Source organism: Rhinopithecus roxellana, chromosome 21 (assembly GCF_007565055.1).
Source record: "Rhinopithecus roxellana isolate Shanxi Qingling chromosome 21, ASM756505v1, whole genome shotgun sequence".
Taxonomy (NCBI): domain Eukaryota; kingdom Metazoa; phylum Chordata; class Mammalia; order Primates; family Cercopithecidae; genus Rhinopithecus; species Rhinopithecus roxellana.
The window spans coordinates 38,817,932-38,832,892 of record NC_044569.1 but is presented as its reverse complement, the minus strand read 5'-3'; the positions used below and the strand labels follow the sequence as shown (position 1 = coordinate 38,832,892).

At 42.2% G+C, this 14,961-nt stretch overlaps 1 protein-coding gene across 9 annotated transcripts in view; it reads right to left on the bottom strand.

Annotated features, from left to right (window-relative positions):
- Positions 1-14,961, bottom strand: part of ATP9B (ATPase phospholipid transporting 9B (putative)) — a 302,593-nt gene that overhangs the window by 145,979 nt on the left and 141,653 nt on the right. The window lies entirely within an intron of this gene.

Genomic DNA, 14,961 nt, shown 5'->3' with positions numbered 1-14,961 from the left:
CCCACTGGTTTCCATGCCCACCAGCAGTGTGGAAGTGCTCCCTGCTCGCCACATCCACGCCAGCACCCACTGGTTTCCATTCCCACCAGCAGTGTGGAAGTGCTCCCTGCTCGCCACATCCACGCCAGCACCCACTAGTTTCCATTCCCACCAGCAGTGTGGAAGTGCTCCCTGCTCGCCACATCCACGCCAGCACCCACTGGTTTCCATTCCCACCAGCAGTGTGGAAGTGCTCCCTGCTCGCCACATCCACGCCAGCACCCACTAGTTTCCATTCCCACCAGCAGTGTGGAAGTGCTCCCTGCTCACCACATCCACGCCAGCACCCGCTAGTTTTTGATGATGACCATTCTTGCAGGAGTAAGATGGTGCTGCCCTGTGGCTTTGATTGGCATTTCCCTGATCATTCGTGATGCTGAGCATTGTTTCAAACATCCACTGGCCATCCGTGGATCTTCTTTTGAGAACTGCCCATTCATGTCCTTAGCCCACTTTTTCATGGGATTGTTTGGTTTTTTTCTTGATGACTTGTGTTCCTTGTAGATTCTGAATATTAGTCTTTTGTCAGATGTATAGGTTGTGAAGATTTTCTCCCACTCTGTGGGCTGTCTGTTTGCTGATTATTTCTTTTGCTGTGCAGAAGCTTTTTAGTTTATGTCACATCTGTTTATCTTTGTCTTTGTTGCATTCGCTTTTGGGTTCTTGGTCATGAAGTCTTTGCATAAGCCAATGTCTAGAAGGTATTTTCCAATGTTACTTTCTAGAATTTTTATGGCTTCAGGTCTTAGATTTAAGTCTTCGATCCATCTTGAGTTCATTTTTGTATAAAGTGAGAGATGAGGCTTCTACATGTGGCTTGCCAATTATCCCAGCACCATTTGTTGAATAGGTGTCCTCTATCCACTTTATGTTTTTGTTTGCTTTGTCGGATATCAGTTGACTATAAGTATTTGGCTTTATTTCTGGGTTCTCTATTCTGTTCCATTGGTCTACATGCCTGTTTTTATCCAGTACCATGCAATTTGTTCTTTTTGCTTAGTCTTGCTTTGGCTATGCGAGCTCTTTTTTGGTTCCATATGAATTTTAGGATTATTTTTTCCAGTTCTGTGAAGAATAATGGTGGTATTTTGATGAGAATTGTACTGCATTTGTAGATTACTTTTGGCAGCATGGTCATCTTCATAATATTGATTCTACCAATCCATGAGCATGGGATGTGTTTCTATTTGTTTGTGTCATCTATGATTTCTTTCAGCAGTATTTTGTAGTTGTCCTTGTAGAGGTCTCTCACCTCCTTGGTTAAAGTATATTCCTAAGTATTACTTTTTTTTTTTTTTTTTTTTGCAGCTTTTATAAAAGGGGTTGAGTTTGTGATTTGATTCTCAGCTTGGTCACTGTTTGGTGTATAGCAGGGCTACTGATTTGTGTACATTAATTTTGTATCCTGAAACTTTGCTGAATTCATTTACTAGTTCTAGGAGCTTTTTGGATGAGTCTTCAGGGTTTTCTAGTCATACGATCATGTCATCAGCAAACAGTGACAGTTTGACTTCCTCTTTACCAATCTGGATGTGCTTTATTTTCTTCTCTTGTCTGATTGCTGTGGTTAGGACTGCCAGCCAAGGAAACCTCCACTTTATTACAGAAAACTAATATTATGATATTAATAGTAATTTTTTTTTATATTCTTTGAACTACTACATCATTTTAAGTGGGAAAGTAATTAAACTACACTTTATTCAGTCTTAGCACTTACACAAAGGTCTTTCCTGACATATCTATAAATTTCATTTTATAAAAAGTAGATTCAGATATTGAGTTCCTTTTTTCCTTTAATGCACTAAACTCAATTTTAAGACAAAAACAGGACATGTAGTGACAACCTAGCATGTCAAACATCCTTAAAATGATTCAAAGTGTATATTAAATGAAATTATGCAAATACAAGTAACATAGATACTTTAAAATGTCCAAGAATTCATTTAATTTTGTTTCAGCTTATTAACATCCATAAATTATCTTTAAAATTGTTATGGTTATTTTTATCCAGAAAGCTAAGGTTTAAGAATGTAATTTGAAAGAGAAATGATTACTGACTAAAGAATGCAAGGAAACTTGCCAATCTGGTTTTCTTCTTGCATCTAGAAACATGCAGCAGTAACCTGATATGTCTGTGAAGACAGCAGTGCGCCCGCGCCTCCGGAAACACACCCGTCTGCCTCTCTCCAAAGGACGGGGGAAACGCCTCATCTGAGACTGAAATTAAGCCTGTGAAGCAGTCATTTTTCTTTATATTGTTTGGAATTAAAAACATATTAAATTGATCCATTATGAAAATTCTGCTCTCTATACTGTGTGTTTCAGACCATGTCTGTGTCTTAAGGCTATGAAACAATTTTTGTAATTGTAATAACAAACAAATTATTGACTTTAACTTAAGAAAACTGTTGCCTGAATGACTGAATATTCAACCAAAACAGATCCCTCCCTCAATTGTATCATATGCAAGCTGCTCATTTCCACAGGTTAATGAACCTTATGTGGTACTGTTATATTTGGTTGGCTTTCTATTTCTGATTTTACATCTTTATTTTGTAGGGGTGGGAGAGTGCCCATGGTGCAGTTTTAGGAATTACATAATTCTATGTAACATGCTAGTGTGAGTTATCGACAGTACTGTACTGAAAAAAATGTTATATTTCACATCAGCACCAACAGTAACATTAAGAGAAATCTGGTTATACAACTTAGAAGTCATAACTGTGAATTGTAGCCGAGCTGCTACTTTTTTTTTTTTTTTTTTTTTGAGACAGGGTCTTGTACCATCACCCAGGCTGGAGTGTAGTGGCATGATCTCAGCTCACTACAGCCTCAACCTCCGGTTGAAGATCAAATGACCCTCCCACCTCAGCCTCCCAGATAGTTTGTACCACAGGCGTGCCCTACCACGCCCACCTAATTTTTTTTATTTTTAGAGAGACAGGGTTTCACCATGTTGCCCACGCTGGTCTCAAATTCCTGGCCTCAACTGATCTGCTTGCCTCGACTTCCCAAAGTGCTGAGATTACAGGCGAACCATGCCCAGCCAGCTTCTTTAATCCGTTCATTAACTTTGAGGTTACTTAATTTAGAAAATTAATTTTTAAAAGCCAAAAACAGTATATCTGATACCAGAACAGCAAGTCACACCTTAAGTAAATCATTATTTATTATTTACTATGTACAAAATACAGGAAAAGAGACAGAAGACAAAAGACAAATGTATCTGTGACTTCCCACTTCTGATTATAATCTCTTTAAAGACTATGCTTATTTCTAATCCCCAACCAATGACAGATGCAACAGGCAGTCACCTTAAACAGGGATTATTTTGTTTACTGAATAACAGATTTAGAAAGGAAGCTAGTGCATCCTTCAGCGATGTTTTCCTTGGCTTCACAGTAATGGGAGTTTGGTACAGCGGAGGTTGAGGAGACGGAAGTCCATGTAAAGAATGTTGTGTCAGCCCCTGTATTTATCCAGTATTTTCTATGGAAAGATAAAGGTTCTCTCACAGTGAATTCTGTCTGTTCTATGGGCACAGGAGTCTGGTACAACAGATGTGCAAAAAATTCTGCTCATCAAGCAAAATTTATCACTAGAGGAGAATTTGAAATATTCTGATGATAATTTCTCTTAAATCAATTGAAGCCAAATACTATTCCATACTCATCTAAAAGGCTATTTTTTGGGCTAATGATTTAAGTGGCTCTAATATGTCCTGCATTGATTCAATGATGAATTCATGTGTTCAGTTAATCAGCATTTATCAAATGCCTAACGTTTTTGTCTTATCACATTATGAGCTTTGGCTAATGTATACAAAGTGAACAAATATGAGATTTTAACCCTCAAGAAAGGAAACCATTTTTAAAAACAAGAGAATAGGCACTTCAATGTGTTGCTGTCTTGCTTTCTCAACACAGTGCACACACATGCCTGGGCAGAGCAGTTAAAACTTCCTGAGAAGGCACAGAGCCAGGTACTGGGCTGGAGCCCATGTGCAGTGAGGAAGGAGAAGAGTCAGGGAGTCTGGGGTGAGATGCTGAGGGATGTAAAGAGGGTCACTGGGCCGGGCGCAGTGGCTCAAGCCTGTAATCCCAGCACTTTGGGAGGCCGAGACGGGCGGAGAACGAGGTCAGGAGATCGAGACCATCCTGGCTAACACGGTGAAACCCCGTCTCTACTAAAAACTACAAAAAACTAGCCGGGCGACGTGGCAGCGCCTATAGTCCCAGCTACCCGGGAGGCTGAGGCAGGAGAATGGCGTGAACCCGGGAGGCGGAGCTTGCAGTGAGCTGAGATCTGGCCACAGCACTCCAGCCTGGGTGACAGAGCGAGACTCCGTCTCAAAAAAAAAAAAAGAAAAAAAAAGAGGGTCACTGGCTGGTAAGGCAAGGGATTGCTCAAATCAGTAAATACAGTCAGTGTAATAATAAACCGGTTTCTCACTGTCAGGGAAGGAGTTACAATGTGGAAACAAAAAAAATAGAAGAAACCCCTGGATTCATCATCCATCCACCCATCCACTTATATACTTGTCTACCCATCTACCCACTCACTCACTCACTCACCCACCCACCCATCCATCCGATTCACCCACTCACCCACCCACCCATACCTATTCACCCACCCGCCCACCCATCCATTCAGTCATCAATTCATCCACTCATCCAGCCATTAACACACACACAGGGCCTGACTGTTCACTGCAAGGACTTGGAAACAGCCTATCGCAGTGCACATGAGCAAGACCAGCTCCCAGAACCTGACTTCTAAACAGCATGTTTTGCTAAAAGGAACCCAGAGCCAAGCCCAGGGCTGGAGCAAAGAAAGTACAAGATGAGTCTGGAACATCTGTCTGTGGAAATAGGAACAAAAAATACTAAAAAATGATGGGTTCATGATAATACGACACAGAAGCCAGCTTAAAGGGCTTACAAATGCCAGAAAGGGGACAATGTAAAGGTCAACCAAGGATAGTAATAGGTTATAACCCACTGAAAAAAGAGAAAACCACAAGTCACAATATGACAACGCAAGAAGTGCCTAGTATATGGTGCCTGACGCAGAGCGGGTGTTCAGTCTGTACACAGGGCCCGACGCAGAGCGGGCGTTCGGTCAGTCCCTAGTACACAGGGCCCGACGCAGAGCGGGCGTTCGGTCAGTCCCTAGTATATAGGGCCTGACACAGAGCGGGTGTTCAATGTGCACTCCTTTCATAGCCTTCTACAGTCTCTACACTACCAGAGCATTTATCTGGTAGAGCACTGCAAAGTTTCCATTTTTATTAAAGATAGGTCCACCTCCCCCACACAAACTGTGCATTATTTTCATGCGAGTCCTCTTTAAATCCTCTTCTGACTTCTTGTGTAGACTGTCCCCCATCTACTGTGGGTGAGCAGCATGGGACAGAAGAAGGGGTAAGGCCCAGCTCCTGCCTCCAGGGCAGGTGAAGTCTTGTGGAAGAGGAGGCACGTAAGCAAACCGTTATCATGGCTTGACTCATGTGTTCACCATTGTTCACTAAGCATGGACCCTGTGCAGGGCACCAGAATACCAAGGTAAACAGAGTCCTCAAAGTCAAGAAGCCAACATTTCAGTGGAAGAGGCGACATCTACCTGCACATTTTATTACATCTCTCCTAAGAGCTGAGACAGAAAGGCAGGATGCGCTGTGGTGGTCACGGATGGGGGACAAGTCTTTGTGGCCAAGCACCAAGAGTGCAGAAGACAGCAGTCTGAGAAAAACACATGAGGAGCAAAGCAACCGTGGAACACAATGAAGATGCTGGGGCTCGCCACAGAGCAATGGAAATCTTTTGAACAGTTTTAGCCAAGGAACGAACCATATCAAACCTACATTTCATAAACACGACTCAGGCTGTGACATGCAAAACACAACGGAGGGAGAAGGGGGAGAGGGCAGCAGAGCGGCCGCCGTCGCTATCTGGGTGAGAAATGACAGGAGCTTGAACTCTGCACTATGGACTCTGAATGAGGCTCCCAGAAAGGAGGGAAGCTGAAGAGCTGGAGAAGCCCTTGCCGAATTCATGCTGCCATAGGAGGAGGCAGTGATGACAGTGGAGGGGCGGAGGACAGAAAGATGCCCTAGGAACAAAGAGTCACTCAGACACTGAAGACAGTGGCCGCCCTACGACTGTGGGACCGAACGGTCACTCAGACACTGAAGGCAGATAATTTAGCTGTACTGCTTAGAAATGATGAGATATAGTTCATCATCAAATATAGTTCTTATTTAATAAGCAACAAATAATCAGAACTTTATGTAAAGCTAAGTCTTTCCTGTGATACAGACCAATTACTTCAAATAATAAAAATGCTTGTGTTTTTTATTTGGAGCACCTGTTTTCTAATTAAATTCATATTTAAAAGGAATTTAGGGACAAAATCTAAGTTTTCTAGTTTAGATATCTGCTATACATTCTGATAGAGCATTATGCCCCAGATGCTATCAGTAGGACTGTTTTTTCAACACTTAGCATTTTGTTTCTTTATTGCTTTCCTGAAATTGTAAGTTTATGTTCACACTACAGATGAAGAACTACAACTTCTAATTGTGAGCAGCTGTCACATCTACGTATGCTGGCTACGCAAGTGAAGGCTGTGCTAATGTACCCCGAAGAGCCACCCTGGGTCTAGTCTAGAAGCTATGGAATTAGGTCATGGTGGGTTTGTTTTCTAGTTAATCTTTTCCTGATGAGGAAATGAAACACTATGATTCGTGAATATTAACAACAGTTATCAAAAAAAAAAGCATTCCAAGAGTCTTTTTATCTCTGTTGATTTACTGTAATACTACTAATATATTCTACAACATGTAGCTCTTCGGTGAAGCACATGGCCACATTTTAAAGTAAGTATTTAAACTCTAAAATATTTTATTACAAGAAGGCAACTGTTAGAAAAATTAAGGGATTCTATGATTGTATGCAACTACAAGATAAAATTATTTTATTGTAATACTTAAATATAAATCAATGTAACTTTTTTTTTTTTTTTTTTTTTTGAGGCGGAGTCTCGCTCTGTCGCCCGGACTGGAGTGCAGTGGCCGGATCTCAGCTCACTGCAAAGCCTCCCGGGTTTACGCCATTCTCCTGCCTCAGCCTCCCGAGTAGCTGGGACTACAGGCGCCCGCCACCTCGCCCGGCCAGTTTTTGTATTTTTAGTAGAGACGGGGTTTCACCGTGTTAGCCAGGATGGTCTCGATCTCCTGACCTCGTGATCCGCCCGTCTCGGCCTCCCAGAGTGCTGGGATTACAGGCTTGAGCCACCGCGCCCGGCCTAACTCTTAAAATATTAATAAATCATCCTTTTTAAAACAAGAAAGCTAGTCTCCAAAACTGCTTTGATATCTCAAGTAGCAAAGCACACCAAAGCTGGCTCTATTTTGTTCTATGATCTCAAAACGTCTCGCCAAGTATTCAGATAACAAGCACCAGCTCTAATTCACATAATGGCTCACGTCACCTCTCTCTGCCAGTGAGACATCTGAAAGCATCTTTTTATCAGAAACACAAGTCAATATACCCAAGGGATTACAATAACTGCTTGAAGCAATTTGTATTATCATTTCATCCTTGATGTTCTTGCTCTGAGTAACTGATTATGATGAATGGCATGAAAATGGCAACCTGTCACAATTGATTTTTCCTTAACCTCCACAAGAATTTTTCTCCCTTCAATGTAATCAAGTCTCTTATCATTAAATGTGTCTGAGGCTTAGCTTTTATAAACGAGTCCATTACTCAAGTTGTAGTCCTTGTAATCTGAACTTTCACCAAATACTACTAGAATAGTAATTGCTTAGTAATAAAAATTTTTGTTTAGTCTTAAAATTTTCAAACTTTGAGTAGACTCCATCTTCTTTTAAATCTCTCTGTCATAAGCACTAGGATGCAGGAAAATATTCTAATCCTCACCTTTAAGAATTCCTTTTAATCTCAGAATTTTCCTCTATCTATCAAAACGGAAGGATTTATTCTTACCTTCATGTCTGGATAAAACATGTTGCATTTTTCCAAAGTCCAGGGAGGGGAACCAGGAAGTTGTGTCCTCAGGTCCCATTCCAGGGGATGGGATCAATACAGACAGCTGTGCTGCTGACCTTGCCTACATGCGGCCACCCTCTTCACCCAGATTGTGGTGACAACTAGGCGTCACAGAAATAAGAAAGGGAGTTCAGGCAGCAGCCAAAGTGTCTTTTTTTTTTTTTTTTTTTTTTTTGAGATGTAGTCTTACTCTGTCACCCAGGCTAGAGTGCAGTGGTGTGGTCTTGGCTCACTGCAACCTCCACTTACTGGGTTCAAGCAACTCTCCTGCCTCAGCCTGCCAAGTAACTGGGATTACAGACGCCTGCCACCACGCCCGGCTAATTCTTTGTATTTTTAGTAGAGATGGGGTTTCACCATGTTGGGCAGGCTGGTGGTCTCTGCCTGCCTAAAAAAATAAAAGATAAAGACTAAGAGATAAATACAAATTTTTTTTTTGAAAAAGTGCATATTTAGGATAAAGCAGCACGGTACCCATAACTACAGGACAGGCAAGTGGGAAACATCTGTTGAACTCAGGGTTTAGGGATTTGAGTGGTTTTTCTCCTTAGTTTTCTGTACATTTAAAATTTTTCATAATACGTTTTTCTTTTAAAAAAAAAAAAAAAAAGAAGCTTTTTTAAAGAACAGAATGACCAAAATAAAGGCAAAAAAAAAAAAAAAAAAAAAAAAAAAAAAGGCCAAAGAAATTTGGGGATGTTAGATGAGAAGAATGACCAAGTTTTAAAAAAGTAAAAAAAACACCTTTACATAAAACTGGTTAAATACCTAACATCCATCAACTTAACTGGGAGGATAGGTGGAGTTTTGTTTGTTTCTTTGTTCTGAGACAGGGTCTGGCTCTGTAATCCAGGCTGCAGTGCAGTGGTATTATCTCAGCTCACTGCAACCTCCACCTCCTGTGCTAAGGTGATCCTCCCACCTCAGTCCCCTGGGTAGCTGGGATTACAGGCACATGCCACCATGCCTGGCTAACTTTTGTATTTTTTGTAGAGAGGGGGTTTTGTCATGTTGCCCAGGCTGGCCTCGAACTCCTGGGCTCAAGTGATCTGCCTGCCTTGGGCTCCAAAGTGCTAGGATTACAGGCATGAGCCACTGCGCCCAGCCTGATAGTTTTGAAAGTACTAACACACACTGTTCCTCAAGGAACCTACAGCTGAGATGGGGCAAGTCCTCCTTATCAGCTGAATCTGTGGAAGCAGATGGCTGCAGGAGGCTGGCGCTGTTCCAGATGGAGCTGAGAACTCTCCTTCATGGTCCTGCAGGAGGACATGAAGCCTCTGCTGGGGCTGGGATGACTCGAGGGGAGTCGGTAGGTAGTAAAGGTGGTGAGGGCCCATCAGAGGCTTAAGACCAACAGGGAGCGCCAGGGCTCTCTGTGTTGCTGCCTCTGCAGATGCACTGGGACTTGCACATGGTAACAACAGGTACCAAGGACTCAAGGCCTGGTCTCAGCCACGCAGTCTTACGGGCTTTACACCCTCTGCTAGAGTCAGGGAACAGCAACACACTGGAAAATGTCTACTCGCTTAACCATTCTATGTAGCAGGTATTATGTGGATGATTTTTAAGGCAATTATATCCCAGGAACTTCCTAGTCTAGGCCACACCTACAGTGGAAGGCAACAGGAGAGGACGCTGCAGGTGCTGAGGTAAAAGCACCACAAGAGGCCCAAAGGCCGAAGAGAGCGAGTCAGAGGCAGCAGGGCCCAGCAAGAGGCACGACACCCTAGAGCTCCCGCTGAAAAGAAAAGAGAAGAAAAGGGCACTCTCTTCTTTCTTACTGCTCTAGCACGGAATAAAGAAGATAAATAATAAATGTGGTAATCATTAAACTGAATTTATATAAAAGATCTACAAGCAATAGTATAAGACTTTTCTCCCTAGAAGATCAATTACTGGATAAACCTAGAAAATGTGAAATAATGCTCAATTGGCCTTGACATACAATCTACAATAGTGGCTAGATTTTTTTTTTAATTAATTAATTTTTTTAAAAATGAGACAGGGTCTCATTCTGTTGCCCAGGCTGGAGTGCAGTGGTGCAATCATGGCTCAGTGCAGCCTCAAACTCCTGGGTTCAGGCATCTACCCACCTCAGCCTCCAGAGTAGCTGGTACTACAGGCACATGCTACCACGCCCAGGTAATCTTTGTATTTTTTGGTAGAGACAAGTTTCGCCATGTTGCCCAGGCTGGTCTCGAACTCCTGGGCTCAAGCAATCTGGCCGCCTCAGCCTCCCTAAATGTTAGGACTATAGGCATGAGCCACTGCACCTGGCAGAAAATATCTGTAAGAAGGAAAGGAAGCTCTCCAAAGTATTATACAAAAGCTTATAATTTTAGATAATCCAGTGTCTGTAACAACCTCCAAACCTCAACAACTCATTTTCATCACTGTACTCCAAATCTTACCACCAACAACTACTCTGCTTCCAAAACTCCTTGTCCATAAGGAGCCCTCTCACCTGCCATCCACCATCACGACTAGCTGTCCCTGCCTTCTCTGCTGACACATCCACCTGCAAACCTCTGGACCAGCCCAGCAGCCTATCTCTGCTTCTGCACTGGGGCTCCTGAACATCAGACCCAGAACAGCCATACCCTGGTTACTGGCACCATTTTAAATTCCAGATTCCCAACAACAGCTGGGTCCTGCACATTGCCAACAATGTATGAGCCTAAATTGTTAGGCTCTCGTCCTTCTTGATCCCTTCAAGAACTGTCTCAAAGTCTTACCATGTTGCATCAATTTCACCACCTAAAGTGTTGTTACGATTAACTTCTTTCTTATATCAGACTTTACTGAAGCATTTTTTAACCTTAGGAACGTAAAGCAATTTTGTGAATTGTCAGGGTCCTGCTATACACACTGTAATGAAGATAGGAAATAAATATAAAGAGAGAAAAAAGTATGAAAGAAGAGGGAGGAGAAAGAAAGAGAAGAGGGGAGGGAGACAGAAAGAGTGACATGTTGATTCACTGTAAATATTTTCTACAAATGAAAGAAGTAATGCCATAGTTCCTGTGGTGGCCATATAATACTATATGATTTTCTTTTCAGTAATCTTATCCTCTTATGTTTAAATTACTACTGGATGCCCACTAAACTTACTCTTCCATAGAATTAATATTTTTATTTATAAGACCCTCTATTCTTTTACTAAAAACGTTAATAGTTTTGTGATAAGGATTTTTCTCACCAGGAAAAAAATACAACAAAATCAATACAATCCTTTCCTTACAGTATAATCAGTTCACTTCTCATCACCACAGGTGCCAACACAGTTTGGGCTGCCTGCTCAATATGCTCAGAATTTCCTCTCCCTCGCCCCAGACCTGGCTCCCTCAACAGAGCACTCTCTCCTTCCCCTGAACTCTTGGAAGAGTTCTCCAGCTGTGACTGCACCTGAATTCCACCCTAATAAACGTACTGTCAGTTTTAATTTTACCAAGATTTCCTCATTGCTAAAATTACTAACCTCTTTTTCACTTTTCACTCCAAATGACCTCCTCTGTCCTCAGCACACTGTTGACTACTAGCCACTCCCTAAAATGCTTTCCTCATTCATTATTCTTTTCCTGGTTTCTCTTCCTCTGCTTATCCCTTAAATATTGGTATTCTTCCGAGTTCTACAAGGTTCCTCTTTTTTATATATTGAGTAAAAGCCCTGGGAAATCTTGCTCGTGGCGTTGCTGCTCACAAAGTATTTCCAATTCTCCCTCCTTCTGCACATGAGCTAGAAGTGCAATTCCTGACTCCTTGAACTTGGCCAAGGCCATTTAATTGTTCTGGCCAATGAAATAGGACCCATATTGCTCGCTGGCAAAGCCTTAAGAATCAGTCAGTATGTAATTGGGCACATCAGTATTTTCTTATCCCAGTGGTCATGGAAATGTGTTTCCAAGATGGGCCCTGAGGGACCATGATCAGCAGGAGCTGCCAGTCTGCACTGGACCCAGAACACAAGGAAAACATGACAAGAAGCAGGAGCTGCCAGCCTGCGCCGAACCCAGAACACGAGGAACACAACGCTGGGGGAGCCACTGTGGAGTGTCAGGCACTTTATGACCACAGCATGACTCAGCCCATCCTGACTGATAACCCCACTACTCATTCAAAAATATGTATTTCCAGCTCAATTTCTCTGCTGACAATGAACTCCAATGTATCAATGTCCCAATATGGCTTCTACTCAGAAAGCTGTCAGAATTGAGTGTTAGAAACATTTTTGCTACCTGAAGAAATCCACCAAAGCTCAGGTAATGAGATGAGATTTCCCCTGTACATGTTTACCGTTTTGTTTGGCCTTCTTTGAAGCCCAAAAGTTTGCTTGTTTACTAAGCAAAAGAAAAACACTGCAATGTCGTCTTCAGAAAATAATGTACCAGCAATAAATAATAATTTCCACCTTCCCGTCTCTGTTCAGAAACCAATGTCACAATTCTTTTCCACTCAACATGTATCAACACCGAGGCTTTCCCTGGATAAATTACATGTTACCTTTTGCCCAGCGTAGCTTGCTCAAAACCTTGTCCTGAATTTTATTCTTCTAAAACTAGCATTTAACACTCAGAACTATTTAAGTCTATATTTCATTTCCCTGTTACGTTATGCCTTAATTGGATGTTTAAACACCAAGTCTAAGGAAAACCTCCTCAGGAGCTTCACTATCAGCAGTGCTTGTCTTGAGACGCGTCACGGTTCCATGCCTTGTGATCTCCCCGGCTCTACAACCGGGAACACTCTTCTCCCCGGGAGTTGTCGTGTGGATTCAAGACATAATGCATGTAAAGTTCTAGCAAAGTGCCTACCAGGTGGTCAATGCTCTCCAAGCCAGAGCTAGAACTGCTATCACGAATCCCTAACTGGGAGGGGAGAACTGAGCATGTATTAAGCAACAGGAAGATACTAGTCACTAAAAGAACACTTTTACATCAGGTTGAAAAGCTAACATCGTCAGCAGCAAGAAGTAAATCCAATTCTGTAAAAGTCAAAAAACGTCCTTTCAATTATGAGGTATATTCTGCCAACACTAAGCAAATTTAGAAGGCTATTTTTTAAGAAAGGAGAAGAGGAAGAGAGGAACAGGGAAAAGAAGAGGGAGAGAAGGAATGCACACACAGTGGAAACTGGAAGAATTTCTAGGCCATGTGGTAGCTTGACAGTACAGAACCTAGTGCCTTGCACAAACTAGTTACAAAACAACCATTTCTTGACTGGCAATAGGGGTTGGGTTGAAAAATGATGCCACTGAAAACCATTCATTTTATAGAGAAATAAAAATTTAGGTAACATTTACTGAGAATCTGTCACGTGGCAAGTTCCTTCCTAAGAGCAACGTGTACCTGAGCATGACCTTGTTCCCAGCAACCCCGCAAGTCCAACCCCACTTCAGAGAGGGGAGGGTGAGGAGGCTGAGTGACACACGAGTGTGCACCAAGACCTGGACACAGACCCAGCAGTGAGGCTCCAGGGCTGCATTCCAAACCGTGCTTGCAAAACTAAGAGGCCGCTCCAACTCAGAACCAAGACCCTGAGTAAAGAGCTTGACGAGCCAAAAAATAACAGTTGTATAAGATAGGAAGAAATAATAAAGTGGAGACTGAATTGAGGAAAAAATGACAGAAAATAAGTTGAACTGAAGAAAAAGGTGGGCTAAAAAAGGAGTCACAGTAAAAGGCAGTGTAGCTTTAAAGATTTTAAATTCATATTTAAAATTAAATTTACCCTCAAATATCATAAATGCAAAAGCAAAAAGATTTAGGGAAAAAAAATCCTAGAACTGTACATACATTAGAACATTCTAGTTTTGTGGTTGGGTGCGGTGGCTCACGCCTGTAATCCCAGCACTTTGACAGGCTGAGGCAGGCGGATCACTTGAGGTCGGGAGTTTGAGACCAGCCTAGCCACCATGGTGAAACCCCATCTCTACTAAAAATATGAAAATTAGCCAGGTGGGCTGGTGCTCATCTGTAACCCCAGCTACTCACAAGGCTGAGGCAGGAGAATCGCTTGAACCCAGGAGGTGGAGGCCTGCAGTGAGCCAAGATCACACCACTGCACTCCAGCCTGGGCGACAGAGTGAGACTCTATCTCAAAAAAAAAAAGATGTTCTAGTTTTGCTCACATGAAAGAAATAACATAGCACTTACCAGAAAACACGTATAAATACATATGTGATTCTAACTCTATACATGATTACTTTAATAATTTATTTTTAAATAATTATAATACTATTGTAGAACTACTGACTTGAATATATTTGAAATGCAAATTAAACTGCAATGCAAGTCTAAAGAGAGAACTTTCCCCATTACCACAATTAGAATTTATACTCAGTAGTAACGCAGCATTTTTCTTTGACTTTAGCAAACATGTTACACACAGATATCTGGAGTTCTGTCAGGTACAGGAGATGCACACTGGATTTCCCGAGTGCACAGCTAAGGGCATTCTCAAGGCAAGCCCAGTGAAAAAGCAAACAATCGACACAGAAGGCCTCACTCTACTTACTGCCACAAATGGCCTGGGGCTTTATAGGGTTGGTAGTATGTTACTAATTTTCGAAGAGTTAACCATTTGTAAAATAACATTCACCTGAGAAAATGGAATACATCCCAAACTTTTTGAGACAGAGTCTCACTCTGTTGCCCAGGCTGAAGTGCAATGGTGCGATCTTGGCTCACTGCAACCGCCACCTCCAGAGTCTGAGCCATCCTCCTGCTTTAGCCTCCTGAGCAGTGGGGACTACAGGTGCCCGTCACCATACTGGGCTAATTTTTGTATTTCTGGTAGAGACAGGGTTTTACCATGTCGGCCAGGCTGGTCTCAAACTTCTGGCCTCAAG